Genomic DNA, 18,227 nt, shown 5'->3' on the forward strand with positions numbered 1-18,227 from the left:
CTATCTACTCTTTGTATTATTGCATTCAGTTTCATATTTTGACATTAAAAACTCTCCTGGATTTCTCAGCAGTTTAAATCCTCTTTGTGCCAAAATTCTGGAAACCGCCCCTCTGGACATCCACTTTACAACATTCCTTGCAGTTAAAAAAATACCTCGAGAAAGCTCTCTTCAAGGAACACCACCAGCTATTGTTAATGAGCCTTTCAAATCCACTGATCACTCAAGCCCAATCCAGAAGAGACTCCTCCATCTCTCTCTCCATGACACTTAGGGTGCACAGTCACAAATATTCTTCCAACTCCACCTCCCCCAATGTCAGGTTTTTGTAGCTAGGTTTTGAGGACTGCCACACACATACGTTTGAATCACAGTGGTTGGGGTCCTCTACTTGTCTTTAGACTCCCTGTGTTCTGTATTGTTGGTCATTTCTGCATTACCCATGTGAATTCTTTTGAATGCTCTTTAGAATAAGTCCCCTGTGTGGCCATCAAGTGATATTCTGTATCATTCATTAACACTGAATAGTTTCACTTATGTCCAGGATGGATGCCAGCAGTGGTTAGTTTGTAATTTGCAAAAAAATAAGCGCCAGACTCTTGTCAGGAGGCACCATGCACCAGCCCGTTTCTCCTGTTAGCGCCACCTAAAGCACAACCAACTATTAACCATGAAAGTGAGAAGAGGATGTAGCGTAATGGCTGGAGCTACCGACTTCGGAGGTGGGGAACAAGGTTCGAGTCCCGGCATCGGCTCACCAATCTGGGCAAATCACTTAATCTCCCCATGGCTGCCATAAATAAATGTGTCCTTAACTGGTGCTCATGAAAAGTGCTGGTGTTGATGACTAAGTGCCATTGCTAAGCACCGGAAACCACCAGTTCAAATTAAGAACTGGATGCCCAGAATACTTTGTGCACATGTATCTAGAATACAAGCATCTATATCGTTAATGAATAAATTAATGATGAAATTGACTAACTTAAACTTTAATGCTTTTTCTAAATTATAAGGTGTAGCGATAGGCAACAATACGCTGATCTTGCTCGTCCAGTAGGCACAGCTGTGTCAGTTGGCTGACAGTTAATTATTCTCTTCTGTAGAGATAGTCGTTAATATTTGACTGAATTTTGATTGGCATGACTCAATATCACTTAACTCCTTTTGCTGTTGCATCACTGTTTACGGACACCCTTTCTCCACAGTCACCCGTACCTTCACTGCTTGCTAAGCACCCATCATATGCTAGAAAAAGTAAAACAGAAAAAGCCCTTATGTGAAGGCTCCTTGGTTTCCTGCTGGGGGGGTTTCTCAACCGAGGTTATGGCTTAGATAAGTGGCTAGCTCCACCCCAGTTCTGTCACAAACTACCTGTTGTTTCATCACTGCTACCATTACTGATCGATGTCAGATCACTTGATGCCAAGCCATTCAACATCACAGAGATAGGTGAATAAAAGCACACCACTGAATTCATTGTCCAGGCACTTATTATGCATTATTAGTTGTACTCCCAAAGTCTACATTCAGACAATTGTTTCAATTTTAAGTGGGTTGTCCCAAATTCCTAGTCAAACTTAGTAGGAGTCTCTCTGAAAATGATCCTAGCGGAAGAACACATGAAGCTCCCACTAGCGAATATAAACTTGTAAGAGGAAAGTGAAAGGCCCACCTCAAGAGGGTCTTAAGGCAGTGTCACTGCCGTACCTCTATCATAGGAAATGTTACGCTAGAGAGTTTTCTTGATTCCAAGCCATCAGACACCAGACAGGCATATATCACCAACATCTCTAAGAACGCCAAGCCACAACATGACATTGGAGGTCTCATAGGAAACTTTTTCCCCTATGTTTCCAACAAAGTAACCAACCACCAGTTACTGACTTCTTATAGTTCAGGCAAGGAGAGCAACACATTGAAACGTTCATTTCAAAGCCACACATGTTACGAATGGTAAATGTTGCTTATCGTGTAAGTACTATCCTTAGCTTGTAGTGCTGTAGATTTACATGCGCCCACCCTCTTTCCCGGATTCAGTGTCTGGTTGCAGATCACTGTATTATTAATATCTACATTTTTATACACCGTGTTCATGAAACTCACCACTCCATACTTGCACTCACCTGCTATGTGAAAACAACCTAACAATGCAGGTGGTTGCCATGCACATTTCCAACTGAAAGAGGAGCTGCAGGGTACCAAAGGAATCATGAAAACGTCTTCAAACAAAAACAATTTGGTATGGCCAAGCTCAACACTAGCTGGCAGTAGTATGAAAAACATGTGAATCCACCGCACAAAGTAACGTTTTCCTTCCAAATCAAGGCCCTGTAGTTCGGCCTCAAGTCATCTAAAAACGTCTGTATTGACAGCAGTGACCGTCACACAGACTACTTGTCATTTTTGACAAATCAGCTGCTTCCCTAGTACAAATAATCCACTACTTAGGAGCATAAATGCATAAAATAAGTCGAAGTGAATCCTTTAGAGAAGAGGCGTTTCTTCCTGATAAAATTACATTTTCTGTTTGATACCTCACCAGTATATCTAGTCTCTCCTTTGATCAGTAAAGGGGTAGAGTTGCCTTCAAGGGAATTTGTTTGAATGACAATTAGTGGTTTAGACTGACTTTATAGGGTAAGTTAATACTCCTGGCATGAAATCAATTCAACAAAAATCAAATAATTAATTATATGTAGTCACTGTTTGATCAAAAACACATATACACAACATAAATAACAAACACAAAGGTGTATTAGGAAAATAGAATTTATCAAGTGGTAAATACAGATAATCATCGCAAACAAATTCCCTTGAAGGCACCTCTACCCCTGTATTTAATCACCCAAGCCCTCAAGGGTATTTTGGGTTGCTCACTGTTTCTTGATCCTTTGATCAGTGGCATCTTACATTTTCATGGATGCCAGTGAAGTGTGCTCTGAGGATCATCGGAGTCAGCGCTCAAGCGGTTGAGACGAGTAATGAAAGGGGCAGCTTGAACAGAAAGGTGTTGAGGTTCCACCTGAAGAACTGGAGATTTGGCTTTGTTAATTTGGTTTCATAGCTTGGAGGTCATGCAAGGGCATTCTTGGTTTGCAGTATTGTTCTCATTCGTCTTAGCAATCCCAAGTAGGAGGCTAGTTTTTAACTCAAATCTACCAAACAGTGCCGCTTTTTGGTTGCAAAAGACCTATTGTTGGCTTACCCTGAGCTGGGATTTATAGCCTGCTTATTGCTTACTTGTGGTTGGCTTTATTGTCACTGGCATTTGCTTGCTTCTTATTCAGCGTTGTTCCTTCTCCTGGCTTGTTGACTTGTGTTTCCCCTTCAGTAGGAGAATAGCCTCTTTACCAGCTCTCTGACTGGCTTTGGTCCTTCCATTTCTCACATGTAGGCGACTGCTTTTTTAGGTCAAGCCTAGACGAAAGCATAGCGAAGCTTTGCTGTCTAGGGCTCGACAACTTATGTAATCATTTATTGATCTACTGGGAGGTTTTTTTAAGGTATTCCAGATTTGGCAAGGCGCGCACCCGAGTAACCGCAAAGTATTATACTGCTATGGTATAAAGAAATCCAGGCAAAAAGGCGAGCGGTAATCCCTCGTAACCGCTCAAGGTTGGATCAAGAGATCCACACAAATTGCACAGAAACAACAAAGCCCCTGCACTGGACAAAAGAACATACGATGATACTAAGGTGACTTCGAGTTTCAGTATCAAGATTCAAACGTGCACATCGAAAATTCCAAAGTAAAAAGAGCACATAGTGTTGAAAAACGGAATTCAAATGATGTAAAGTTCGTGGTATAAAACACCGTTTATTGTTCCTCTTGTACTGGCCAACACGTGTTTCATCGCAGGGAAACAGACTGCGAATCTTCAGGGCCTCTTAAAGAATGAGCCAGAAATGGTGTTGTAGCCAAAGCCCGAGATGGGCGGAGTGTGGAAAAAGACGTTGCTCGCGTAGTATGATGGCTTCTTAGTGTAGTAGATAAGAAGCCAAAACCGGGAGGAGAAGATTCTAAGCAGTTGCGCTCAAAGTTAAGAAACACAGGCGGATACACCTGACTGATTTCGTTCCCCCTCCTGTAGTTCCCGGCGCCGTTTTTCAAAGACGGCGCCGGGAACTACAGGAGGGGGAACGAAATCAGTCAGGTGTATCCGCCTGTGTTTCTTAACTTTGAGCGCAACTGCTTAGAATCTTCTCCTCCCGGTTTTGGCTTCTTATCTACTACACTAAGAAACCATCATACTACGCGAGCAACGTCTTTTTCCACACTCCGCCCATCTCGGGCTTTGGCTACAACACCATTTCTGGCTCATTCTTTAAGAGGCCCTGAAGATTCGCAGTCTGTTTCCCTGCGATGAAACACGTGTTGGCCAGTACAAGAGGAACAATAAACGGTGTTTTATACCACGAACTTTACATCATTTGAATTCCGTTTTTCAACACCATGTGCTCTTTTGACTTTGGAATTTTCGATGTGCACGTTTGAATCTTGATACTGAAACTCGAAGTCACCTTAGTATCATCGTATGTTCTTTTGTCCAGTGCAGGGGCTTTGTTGTTTCTGAACTTATGTAATCACTTTCAGGGGAATGTGGACAGCAGACTATCACGAGCGAGCGTCTCCTGCCGGAGATTCTACCTCGTGAGCGCGCACGTCGCCGTGCCTCATTTTCCCATTCTCAAACAAAGCCACACTCACGCATGCGCACATACACACACTGCATACACACACACACACCCCCCCTTAAACAGACACACGCTGCATACACACACGCACCCCCCTTAAACAGACGCACGCACGCACAAACACACTCCAACATAGACACGCGCGTACACCCCCACCCTCAACCCCACTCACCGGGCTCCTCTCCCCTTACGCATGGGAAGGCACTGTGCTAGAAGGTGCGCTGTCTCAAATCACCGCCGCCTCCCACAGCGGCATTATATGGAAATGAAAACTTGCCTTGCCGTAAACACCGCCGCAGCCCGGGAACTTCGGTAGCCTTACAAATCCCAAGCGCAGCTCCTCTGACGTCAGACGAGGAGCCGTGCTGGGATTGGTGCCGGTGGGGCCTTTGCCTGGCAACGGAAGTGAAGTCGACCCCGGGCGGGACTTCGACGTTGGGCGGGAGGGGCGGAGCCTGATGGAAGCCTGAGGCGGCCATGGAGCCGGGCCTCCCGCTGCTGCTCGCTGCCGGTGATGATGCGGTGACTGGCCATTCGACCGGACTTTACCGGGCCTCCCGCTGCTGCTGCTGGGGAGCTGCGGCCTGCTGCTGTTCGCTGCCGGTGATGATGCGGTGACTGGCCATTCGACCGGACTTTATCAGTAAATGATGTCACCAATTTTTTACCTGGTGCGCACTATCGAGGTCGGTGGTCAAACTGTAAAAAAGTGGTTCAATGTATATAATGCCTCGACTTGTAACTAATGATTTAGTTTCCTCTGACATCCCATCTCACCTCTCAGTTACTTCCCATTGATAGCTCCTCATTTCATCCTTTCTTTGGAAAAAACTAAACACGGGGACATTCAGCTTTGTGATCCAGCTAAAAATATACTGCAGACGCAGCGTCAATGCTGCACATGGAGGCCGTGCCTGCTGCCGGCGACAGAGCCACAAAGTGATTTATTTAAGCGCGAAACGCAGCAGTATCTGGGCGTTAAATCAGAGTCCAGGCAAGCATAAATATTTTATGAAGGAACTAGTAGAGATTTTTCTAGTTATTGAGTCAGTGCGCTGCCGAGGGCTGGCCCTGCATCCGAAAATTAAGAAAACCACTAAACTGGGCAGATTTCAAGAAGTTTTGACAGGAGAGAAGTTATGGGCCGAAAATTGAGGGCATGAGGTGGGCGGCACATTATTACACTTTTGACAACTCTTCTATGCATAGTAACAAGCATTCATGGGCATGCAAGAGAAACTCGCCAGGCCTACCCAGTTTCCTCTCATTTCCTGCAGGCTCGAGACATGCTGTGCACTTTCTAGATGTACTCTGCTGTGCCCATATCCACCGCCTAGCCCGGGCTGGTTTTCAAATCATGTGCCGCTTTCTCACAACGGCTCCGGCACGGCGAGGATCTGAGGTATTCCCTGCACTTACTCTGAATAATATTGCGATATTACCCCCACCACGCACACACACACTGTCCATTACGAAATAAGAAGTTTTTTGCGCTTGTCGAGCTGAAATTGGTAACGGTATAGTTTATTTTACCACTTCTTTCTCACTAATGAGAAAACAATGTCTGCAGAGTGAGTAGAATGAAGTTTAAGAACGTTCCCTGCCATTACTGCCCCTCTCAAATCTCAAATATTGGGTAGGACTCCGTGGCAGTCAGTGCTGGAAGCTCGAGACCGTGTTTAGCGCTTGGGACAGTCATGAGAATGCCAGCTGATGTCATTTCCTTCTGCGTGCTTCCGTTCCCCCTCGCAGCCCACAAACCAACAGTGCTGAACAAGGACGTTCTCGTAAATAATAAACATAAGCCAGCATCAGCAAGTAGAAAGAAACGGGCATAAGCATCCACCACCCTTGACTCCGTGAACAGCGGAATAAAGGTGTGTCTGACTCCTGTGCCCGTTATTTGCGCAGTACACCCCTAAATAGATGCACACCCCCTTACCCAGTCCTACTCCAGGATGCACAAGGTAGCATAGCAATGGCAGCATATTCCCTAGTGCAGGCAAGGACTACAGGCCCTGCTAGCACAGGTTTATGTAGCAAAATACAGCCACAGGTGGGGTGCACTGGGCCCCTCACACCACCGGGCCTCGGTGCCACTGTACCTGCTGAACCAGCGATAGCTACGCCCCTGCATGCTCCCCTGCGTGCGGACTGAACAGCTCCAGCTAACAGCTAAACGACAGCCTGAAAAGCTCAATAATGTAATAGGAACATCTCGACAAAACAAATAGGTTCCTGTGTATTGAAAACACTTGTGTGTGCTTGCTGCAGGCACGGTTTGTGGAAACCAACAGTAAAATCCACACTCGCACCAAGAAAAAACAGACCTACAAACACCCAAAAACAGACACACACACTGAACTACCAAAAAAGCCCTCCTGGCACTGCCAGGCTGTCCTCAAGGCCAATCCGACCTTCGCCGTGCTGTGTACACAGCTCCTATACTCAGCAACAATCCTCCTATATGACATTTGTCCTGAAAGAATGCTGCCTGTACTGCGCGATTCAAGCGCCAGCCACCCTTCCACAGAAACCCTCACGGTAGCCTGACAGTGACTCTGCTTGTATTGGTTGTATTCTGCAATAAGCGACCTAACATCACACCAGCACATCACTCAGGGACAACGTCACATCACTCAGGGGCACCGCCACATCACTCAGGGGCACCACTTGTCACTCGAGGACTCCACCACATCACTCGGGGCACCACTCGGGGACACCACCACATCACTCTGGGACACGACCCACTTCACCCTTCCACCGACTCAATTACAATACCTTTTATTTAAGTATTAATTATTAAAAAAATTAAAAGCCATTGTTATTTGTAATATCAATACATCTAAGTCACGTAAATAAAACACATATTGCATTACAAATGCTATAGGTGTCACATTTACAAAAGTTATAACTATTGGCATTGTCATATACAATGCCAATAACTCAAACTTTAATGCTGCGAGACCTATTGCATTGTAAATGCTTGTTTCTTTTGCCTCAAGCACTCCATGAGAGTGTACATGTTTCCCAGCTGCCTCCCTTCTGTGTATGTCTTTGCCCTGCTCCATTTTGCTCTTTTCATCCTGTGTTACTGTTTGTCTCCTGTGTTGCTCTTTCTCTCCCATATGCTCCTCCCTGTCCCACCGTTGTCCATGTTATGCCCTCCTTCGTGTTAGGACCTATTTTCCATAGGAAGAGTTTTTTATTTGCCAACAACTTTGGGGCAGTTTGAATCTTCATGAAATTTTACAAACTAATTCGACACTCATTTAACTGTCTGGAAGGATCCAGGGTGATTAGCAGTACAGGGGCCGATAAAAAGGGGGTGGGAGGTGTCCCCAAAACGTGTTTTCCCCTTGTTAATTCCCATAGGGACTTTAGAAATGACTACAGCCCGAACAGCTGGGCGGTGTTACACCAACATTGGCAGAAAGATAGATCTTGGTAAGGAGTACTACCATTTAGTAGTTTGGTGTAAATCAGTTCAGCAGTTTGAGAGATATTTACCGAAATTCATATTTGTATATCTAGGGAAACCGAACCACCCTTGGGGGATCCGCGGCTCCATGCACCACAGGCGGCCCCTGATTGGCTGGCTGCAACCTGAGAGAGTAGGGTTATAAATGTGAGCCTATGTCCCTTCCTTTCAGACAAATAATTGATAAACAAGGATAAGTCCTTTTTGTCCTATGTGGCAGATGGAGCCAGGGCTTTCTCAAGGCTAAACAGGTTCAATGGTCTTACGCTCAAGTCGCGATGATAAACATTTCAATACAAGTTCAATCTGGGCAAAGTACTGGGTGGTACTCGGATAAATCCATATTAGCAGTGGTCCCGCAGGCTCAATCTGCCACATAGAGTGAAATGGATTAATGAAGTGGTGAATAAACACAAAAAGAAATAATGGTGTTTTTGACAGAAATACATTCGGACAATAAGAACTTAACCTTGTTTATTAATTATTTGCCTGAAAGGAAGAAACATACTAGGCTCACATATATAACCCTGCTTGAGCTTGTGAAACCACCATGGTCCAGAGCTTCGAGCACAGTTCCTTCAATATTCTAGGAATCAATATCTAGACCCAGGATCCCTCGACCTGTTTGCTTTTGTTGGAACGCAACTTGAGAGAGTGTCGGAGACGGTCCTCATGACTGAAAAGTTGTATATATGTTTTGTATATTAAATGAAGGGGGCAGGGGAAAGCTTTCCTGGCCCTTGTGTGTGTTAAAAAAGAAGACTAAGCATGTATACTGGAGTCGGAAATGCCAAAAAGCTATTTTCTTTTTGCCACTCGCTAGAACCACGGATCCCTCACGGTGCTCAGTGTGGCCCCCATGTAACTCCACGAGGGAGCCACAGATCTTACGCAACTCCCTCTTACACCTTTAGAGACCCCCCTCACACCCACACTTACAGCCATAAACACACTGTCTCACCCACTCCCATACCCATACAGACACTCATCTGGCTTTTGAAGGACTTCTTACTAATATTACCTTTTTTTAACATCACTGCTGCCAACTGTGCCTGATGCAGTGAGGTGATCACTTCTGGTAATATTGCATATAATGGCCACATTTACACCTATTCATACAGTCATACCCACTCACATACTCATACAGAAACTCTCTTACCCACTCATATACCTATACAGACACTGTCACAGCCATTCAGATACCCATACACAGACTCTGACCCCCATACACTCGCATACTCATACAAACACTCTCACACCTACACTTATACCCATAGACACTAACACACTCTCACACCCACACACACCCCTACAGACACATACACCTACTCACATACCCATACAGACCCTCTCACCCACACATGCAGCAGTTCTTGCACAAATTATAGTAGATACTAGACAGACAGACAGACAGACAGACAGACAGACAGACAGACAGACAGATAGATAGATAGATAGATAGATAGATAGATAGATAGATAGATAGATAGATAGATAGATAGATAGATAGATAGATAGATAGATAGATAGATAGATAGATAGATAGATAGATGGATGGGTGGGTGGATGGATGGGTGGGTGGATGGATGGGTGGATGGGTGGATGGGTGGGTGGGTGCGTGGGTGGGTGGATGGGTGGGTGGATGGGTGGATGGGTGGGTGGATGGGTGGGTGGGTGGATGGGTGGATGGATGGGTGGATGGATGGGTGGGTGGGTGGGTGGGTGGGTGGGTGGGTGGATGGATGGGTGGGTGGGTGGATGGGTGGGTTGATGGGTGGGTGGGTGGGTGGATGGATGGATGGGTGGATGGGTGTGTGGATGGGTGGGTGGGTGGATGGGTGTGTGGATGGGTGGGTGGATGGGTGGATGGATGGATGGGTGGGTGGGTGGATGGATGGATGGGTGGGTGGATGGGTGGGTGGATGGATGGATGGGTGGGTGGGTGGATGGATGGATGGATGGATGGGTGGGTGGATGGATTATGGGTGGGTGGATGGATGGATGGGTGGATGGATGGGTGGGTGGATGGATTATGGGTGGGTGGATGGATGGATGGGTGGATGGATGGGTGGGTGGATGGATTATGGGTGGGTGGATGGATGGATGGGTGGATAGATGGATGGGTGGGTGGATGGGTGGATGGGTGGGTGGGTGGATGGATGGGTGGGTGGATGGGTGGATGGGTGGGTGGGTGGGTGGATGGGTGGGTGGGTGGGTGGATGGGTGGGTGGATGGATGGATGGGTGGATGGATGGATGGATGGGTGGATGGATGGGTGGATGGATGGGTGGGTGGATGGGTGGGTGGATGGGTGGATGGATGGGTGGGTGGATGGGTGGATGGATGGATGGGTGGGTGGATGGGTGGGTGGATGGATGGATGGATGGATGGGTGGATGGATGGATGGATGGATGGGTGGATGGATGGATGGGTGGGTGGATGGATGGGTGGGTGGATGGATGGGTGGGTGGATGGGTGGATGGATGGATGGGTGTATGGGTGTATGGGTGTATGGGTGGATGGATGGATGGATGGATGGATGGGTGGATGGATAGATGGGTGGATAGATGGGTGGATAGATATATGGGTGGATAGATGGGTAGATAGATATATGGGTGGATAGATGGGTAGATAGATAGATGGGTGGATAGATGGGTAGATAGATAGATGGGTAGATAGATGGGTGGATAGATAGATGGGTAGATAGATGGGTAGATAGATGGATGGGTAGATAGATAGATGGGTAGATAGATGGATGGGTAGATAGATAGATGGGTAGATAGATAGATGGGTGGATAGATAGATGGGTAGATGGGTGGATAGATAGATACACACTCGCACACCCACTCACACTGATCCAGACATCCTCACACCTACTGATGCATACACATAACACACCTAGGCATACACTTATGTATACAGTGACACACCCAGGCAGACACTTATGCATACACTAACAGACCCAGGCAGACACGTATGCATACACTAACAGACCCAGGCAGACACGTATGCATACACTAACAGACCCAAGCACACACTGATGCATACACTCGTACAACCAGGCACACAGTCATACATACACTAAGAAACTCACGCACACACTTGTGCATACACCGACACACACAGGCAGACACTGATGCATATGCTGACCAACCCAGGCACACACAGGTGCATACACTGACACAGCCAGGCAGACAATCATGCATACGCTGACACCCAGGCACACAGTCATACATACACTAACACACCTACGTACACAATCATGCATACAATAGCACACCCAGGCATACAATAAAACACCCAGGTACACACTGATGCATATACTGAAACAATAAAAACACAGTCAGTAAGTTTTCTAAAGTATTTTTTGTTTGTTTTTTTATTCTTAAAAAAAACTAAACAGGGTATAACAACTGTAAGAAAAGGCAATTGCAAAAAAGCTGCTTGCTTGATTTTTCAAAAACATTATCAACTGGAGGAATAAAAAAATCTAACAGTGATGTTTTTTGACTGCATTGAAAAACTCAGGAACAGAGGAGATTTTAAGTGCATCAAGCTAGTGGCATTTCACACAGTGAGTGACCATGCCATGGAGTTCTGCACAGCTAGTAGGCATAGTTACTTGTTGAGTAGATGATGCTTGTCCAGAAGATGTAGCAAAGCTGGACTCCTTTGATGCACCAGCTCTCTCCGGCATCGTGCTATTGTACACTCTCTCATGTATTGTCTTGGGGTGTTTCCACATGCTGCTAGTACAGTGAGAATACTTTTTAGCAGTCGCTCTTCACACCTACTTGCCACAAATAGTACATTTGATGTACTTGGCAGTCACTTTTTTCCCCCTGAAGGGCTAGTGAATCACTTTGTCTTTTAGGTGGTGTACATTGTTCCTCCTCCTCTTCTTGAACAACCTGTTGATCTTCCTCCTGCTGAGAGCTTGAAGCTTCTGCCATTTCTCCCAAAAAACAATAACCACTCCTTTTGTATCCTCTTCGAACAGAGTTCACGAGAGAAGTAACTGGTTTGAAGCATATGAGCTATAGATCATATGCTTATGCAGAGATCGCCATCTAGTGTTGGGTCCGGATGTTTTTGTTCGAAGAAGTCTTTCCAGTCACGAGGTAGGTGACTCCTCCTATCAGTGATAGTGCACATGGACATCGACTCCATCCTTAGATTTTTTTTCTGCCAACGGGTTCGGATGTGTATTGCTGCGCTCTGGTTCGGTACCGTTTTCGGCCCCTTCGACTCGCAATCCACTACCCTCAACAGTATTGTTATCGATCATGGTTCCCTATTTGACGCTCATCGTCTCACCTCGGAAAACCTTCGATCAGAAATTTCGTGGCAAGCAGTCGGGCCTACCCGCGCTGACCGCGATAGCAGTCGACTGAACGGACTCCCTTTAAGTTCTGTTACGGGTGTCGTACTAAGTTTCAGCGCACTGACTTTCACGACTTGTACAACCTCTGCTTGTCCCCGGAACGCGACGAGAGCGACTGCGACGCGTGTTGATCGTTTGAATTGAAAAAAACACTTTGTGACCGTTCGGCTCGATGCCACGAGATGCAACATCACAGCGGCTCCGTACCAGACATCTTCGGTCAAGATTCCGACACTGAATATCAAGCTCAAGGAACAGAAGAAGAACTGATCTCCGAGGCCGACTCAGGCATGGAAGAGGAGCAGGTTACTCCGGTTCAGCGTACCGTGAGTAAGGATACCCCTTTGCGCCCTCAACATAAAACAAAAGCTCCAGTCCCTCCTCTGCCCTCGGGCCAAGGTCGACATGGATAAAAAGTTTCAGACGCCCTACCCTCGGGTCCGAATCTGAAACACAAAGAGAAGCCTTCCTGCTCAGGCCAGCCCCACTCTGATGCCAAACCTACACCTTTGCCAAGCATGTGTTGGTCACAATACCACTGTTGCCGAAAATTCCACCTTCGACACTGAAAGGCTCAGAGCCGAAACCTTTGACGCCCAAAAGCTCGGAGCCGAAAACATCGACGCCAAAACCGGCACATAAAGAAAAAGACACTCCCTCTAAAGAGCGTCGGCCAGATGCCCTGCCTTCGGGACCAAAGCAGAACAAAATTGATAATCAACCCTGAAACAGGACATATTCATGCCACTCTTCAAAAAATAAAAAAACTGAATATTGACTTATCAGAGGACAACCACATTCCTCTCAAAAGAATAAGAGTGTGAGTACTAACTCTTTTGCCTCATAGATTCCACCTCCTTCTCCCACTGATCCCAACTTGGTCATCACACCATCAAAATCACCACCACCACCACTTTCACCTGACCCACAGAACGAAGGGGATGGGGATGAGGATCAGGATAGGCCACAGGACACTGACCCTTAAGAGGATTATCATACAGATCCAAACACAGACAATGACCTTGATTTGTATCCCTCCAGACCCTCCCTACCAGATGACAAAATTGGCTACATTGAGCTCCTTAACAGGGCGGCTCAATATCATGGGGTAGAGCTCCAAAAGGAGCCTTTAGAAGAGGATTTCCTCTTTGAACCGCTTACTTCTTCCCAAAGATCTACTCATACTTTACCAATGCTAAAAATCATGTTAAAGCACACAGATGAGGTATTTAAAGACACTGTGAGGGCAAGGATAATTACACCCAGGGTGGATACAAAATATAAACCTGCTCCCACCGACCCTGTTTACATCAGAGGCCAGCTGCCCTTGGACTCTCTTGTAGTCTCCAACGCTTGCAAAAGGGCTAACTCACAAACCACAGGTGAGGCTCCTCCTCCGGATAAGGAGTCTAAACTTATTGATGCCTCTGGCTAAAGAGTGGCTTCACAGGCAGCAAATCACTAGCGCATTGCCAACGTTCAAGCTCTGTCAGATCGTTATGATAGGGCTCAGACACGAGGTGCCAGCTGCTAAAATGGCGAGGGAGGAAGAGGATTATGACTTTACACGATATCTCTCACCCCTCCTTTCTTTGCAGTCTGAATCGGCTTCCAAGCTCAAATGGGCCTTTAAGAACTTGGATGTGCAAGATCCTAGCCCCGCCCACCTACCCGGAACTCGGCTTCTTATTGGCCCTGACGTACAAGCCTCCGGTGTGATAACGAGGCCAGAGGAGGAAGAAGGTGCGCAAGCCGATTGGCCAGAGAGGACACGAAGCCGCCAGCCAGCATTCCCGTGGGAGTCCCCAAAGCCGCAGCTCAAACCTGGAGAGGAGCCGGGTAAGTGACTGCCGAGAGAGAACTACCCCTGCTCAAGAGTGCGCCGAACCTGATCCGGCACTGCGAAGAAGCGAGCCACGCTCCTGAATGAGCGTGGCTCCAGCAGGTACGTGCCTGCCTCGGGAGTGTGTTCTCCAAAGGTCCTCCGGGTGGGAAGTCCCCAAGAAGGGTGGAGGGAGGCCCGTAACACACCGCGGTATTCTCTTGTGCTATACTATGGTGCACGGGTGACGGACGGTAATTTTCTTCCCCTCCCTTACTACCCCTCCCAACTTCTTAGGTTCGGTCGGACTAGCCTACTGACAAAGTTTTCTTTTCTTTGTTTTTTTTTGTTTGTTATTTGTTACATGGTCCACACCTCTCCTCTACGATGATACCGAGCGGAGCAACACGACCATAAACGGGATACTCCTCAGCAGAAGTAACCACTGACGGAAGTGGTACCCATTGCATGGACTTTTATGAGACTGCGCAAGTTAGAGGACTATCTGCTAGAAAGGAAGTCCTGGCAGAAGAGAGACTTCTTTGTTTAACCCCTGTTTACCACATTGATCCGTCCCCCTCCCTCAATAAATAACTTTTTGAACAGCACTCATTATGCATCTGCTTCTTGTTCGCCCAAAGGCTCATTACGATGAGTTAGAGAAACTCATACAACATTTACCTGATGAATACACATCTAAGGCTAATGGCCTTATTCAGAAAGGTAAAATTATCACCAATACATCCAATAGGTGTGCCCTAGATGCAGCAGACACAGCAGTTCGTGCAATCAACACCAGTGTACTTTTACGCAGGCATGCTTGGCTGAGCTTATCAGGCTTCAAGCCGAAGGTACAAACACTGAGGTCGCAAAGTCCATGGGGGCTTAGCAGTTACCTGCCAAATGGGGTTCCTTTCGCCGCTCCTTTTATGGGGTGGTTCAAAAGCTGTGTCCACCGAAAATCCGTCCTCCTCTTTCAAGGGCAACAACCAATCCCCCTCTTCAAGAGGTTATTTCCAAGGAGGTTTTAGAGGAAACAATGGAAAAGGAAGAAGCAGAGGTAACTACACACGCACTTCCCCACAAACAGTGACTTTCTTCCGCTATCCCCCGATCATTCCACCCTTGTCGGAGTACGTCTCTCCCAATTCCTACCCGTCTGGAATTCAATCACATCAGACAAGTGGGTACTACAAATTATCCAATATGGTTAATGCCTGGATCTTACAGACATTCCCCCAAATATTCTTCCAAGATCACATGCATTGTCACCAGAGCATCTCATCCTCCTAAGACCAGAGGGTCTCTCTCTCTTGGAAAAACACACTATAGAACAGTACCATTACAATACCAGCGGACCGGGTATACTCCATGTATTTTTTTTATTCCCAAAAAGGACGGCTCTGTCCGGTTAATACTAGACCTCAGAGAACTAAATCTATAAATTCAGTCTGACCACTTTCACATGGTCACACTCCAACAGGTGCTCCCACTCCTTCAGCAAGCTGACTTTCTGTCCACTGTAGACTTAAAGGACGCCTATTTCCAAATTCTCATTCACCCTGCTCACCGGAAATATCTCAGGTTTGTGGTGGACGGACAACATTATCAATTCGAATTTCTCCCATTCGGAGTTACTATAGCACCCAGGGTTTTTACCAAGTGTCTGGCAGTCTTCGCGGCTCATCTAAGAAGACGGCACATTCAGGTCTTCCCCTACCTAGACGACTGGCTAATAAAAGCCAGCTCGCAACAGATTTGCCTACGCCACACTCTAAAAACAATCCAACTGCTTCACGACCTTGGGTTCACTGTAAACCTTACCAAGTCTCATCTCCAACATTCCAACACCCAAGTGTATATAGGAGCCACAATAGACACTCGGAGAGAGCTCTAGTGTATCCTAACCCAATAAGGATCCGCAACATGCAGACTCTAATATTGCAGTTTCAGCCTCAACACTCATTACCAGTTTGAGTGGTCATGCAATTGCTGGGAATGATGGCATCTTGCATTTTAATTGTTCCTTACGCGAGACTCCAAATGCGTCCCTTACAGCAATGCTTAGCACGTCAGTGGAACCAGGCTCAAGGTCAGTTATCATATCTAGTGTTGGTGAATGGCCGTACCCATCATTATCTGCAATAGTGGAACATGCAAAACCTTTCCAAGGGGCAGTCATTCATCGACCCGGTTCCACAGATAGTGCTTGCTAACAGCAGACGCATCGCTTACTGGTTGGGGAGCTCATCTTCAAAAACTTACCATTCAAGGTATGTGAATGCTGCAACAAAAACAACTCCACATAAACCATCCAGAACTGCTAGCAATTTTTCTAGCATTGAAAGCCTTTCAACTTCATCTAGTAGGCAAAGCTGTCCTAATTCGCACAGACAACACAACAGCAATGTACTACATAGAAAAACAGGGGGAACACACTCTCTCCAGCTCTCACAGCCGGCCCAGAGAATCTGGAGAAGGGCCATACCTCAAAAAATATACCACCCTGCAGAACACCATCCAGGAGTAATCAACCAAATTGCAGATCTGTTCAGTTGTCAACGACAACAGATCCACGAATGGGACTCCACCCTCAAGTTCTCCTCCCATTCTTCCAAATGTGAGGCTTCCCAAAGATAGATCTGTTTGCCACCTAAACGAAAAATGCCCAAACTTCGCGTCCAGGTATCCACACCCATTGTCCAAAGGCAATGCACTATTTATGAGTTGGTCAGGGATATTTCCTTACGCTTTTCCGCCTCTCCTACTCATTCCATCAGTGGTTCGGAAGCTCAGACAGCAGTCCCTGATGCTAACCCAAGTTGCTCCCACATGGGTCCATGAACCCTGGTTCACAACCCTGTTGGAGCTATCAGTAGTTTCTCACCAAAAACGACACCTTACTCCCAATATTCTCACCCAGAACCATGGAGAGATAAGGCAACCAGATCCCAGTCATCTCAACCTTGCGATCTAGTATTTGAAATCCTAGAGTTTAGCTATCTTAATCTTCTGCCAGACTCCATGAATATTATCAGAGAGGCTAGGCGCCCAACCACAAGAACATGCTATGCAGCAAAGTGGAAGCGGTTTGTCATTTATTGTAACAACAATCAAATCAATCCGCTAGATGTTTCAATCCAAAACATAATTTGCTATCTATTACATCTACAGCATTCCAATTTAGCGTACACATCCATACACTTACATCTTGCTGCAATAGCTGCATGTCAACAAAACAGGCAGCATTTGCCTTTTTTAGTGTGCCTGTTATTATAGCATTCATGGAAGGACTTAACCCCTTCCATGCTCATGACGGAACGGTTCCGTCATGAGCGTCGGTTGGCCTGTGCTCATGACGGAACTGTACTGTCATGAGTCCATAGGTTCTTTAGAACCTTCAGCACCGCAGCGGAATTCGCGCAGCGCTGAAGGGGTTAAAATAGTAATTTCCCTCAGACTCCCATCTGCTCCAGTTTGGAATCTCAACATAGTTCTTACAAGACTCATGAGTCCATCTTTTGAGCCACTGCAAAAATGTGAACTACAATGTCTCACTTGGAAGGTAGCCTTCGTCATAGCCATCACATCTCTGAGAAGAGTGGGTGAGCTCCAGGCACTACCCATAGAAGAGCCATTTTTACAAATACACTAAAACAAAGCGGTTCCCCACATTCTTACCTAAAGTCATTTCTGCCTTTCATATCAACCAATCTCTTGAGCTGCCTGTGTTCTTCCCTCAACCAGATTCAGTTGGAGAACGTGCTCTTCACACCTTAGATGTCAAGAGCATATCTGAAAGAAACACGTTAGTATTAGATTCCTTACCTTAGAATATCCCCAGG

General features: G+C 46.4%; 1 protein-coding gene and 1 long non-coding RNA gene across 3 annotated transcripts in view; one reads left to right on the plus strand and one right to left on the minus strand.

The window, feature by feature from the left end:
* The window catches only part of LOC147733328 (uncharacterized), a 106,667-nt gene extending 101,613 nt beyond the window's left edge, over positions 1-5,054 (minus strand). Inside the window, exon 1 of the long non-coding RNA XR_015308520.1 lies at positions 4,868-5,054. This is a non-coding gene — a long non-coding RNA (uncharacterized LOC147733328). The remainder of the gene's footprint in view (positions 1-4,867) is intronic.
* The window catches only part of BLM (BLM RecQ like helicase), a 451,097-nt gene that overhangs the window by 307,318 nt on the left and 125,552 nt on the right, over positions 1-18,227 (plus strand). The gene's annotated exons all lie outside the window — the stretch shown is intronic.

This window comes from Lissotriton vulgaris, chromosome 2_1 (genome assembly GCF_964263255.1).
Source record: "Lissotriton vulgaris chromosome 2_1, aLisVul1.2, whole genome shotgun sequence".
Lineage (NCBI taxonomy): Eukaryota > Metazoa > Chordata > Amphibia > Caudata > Salamandridae > Lissotriton > Lissotriton vulgaris.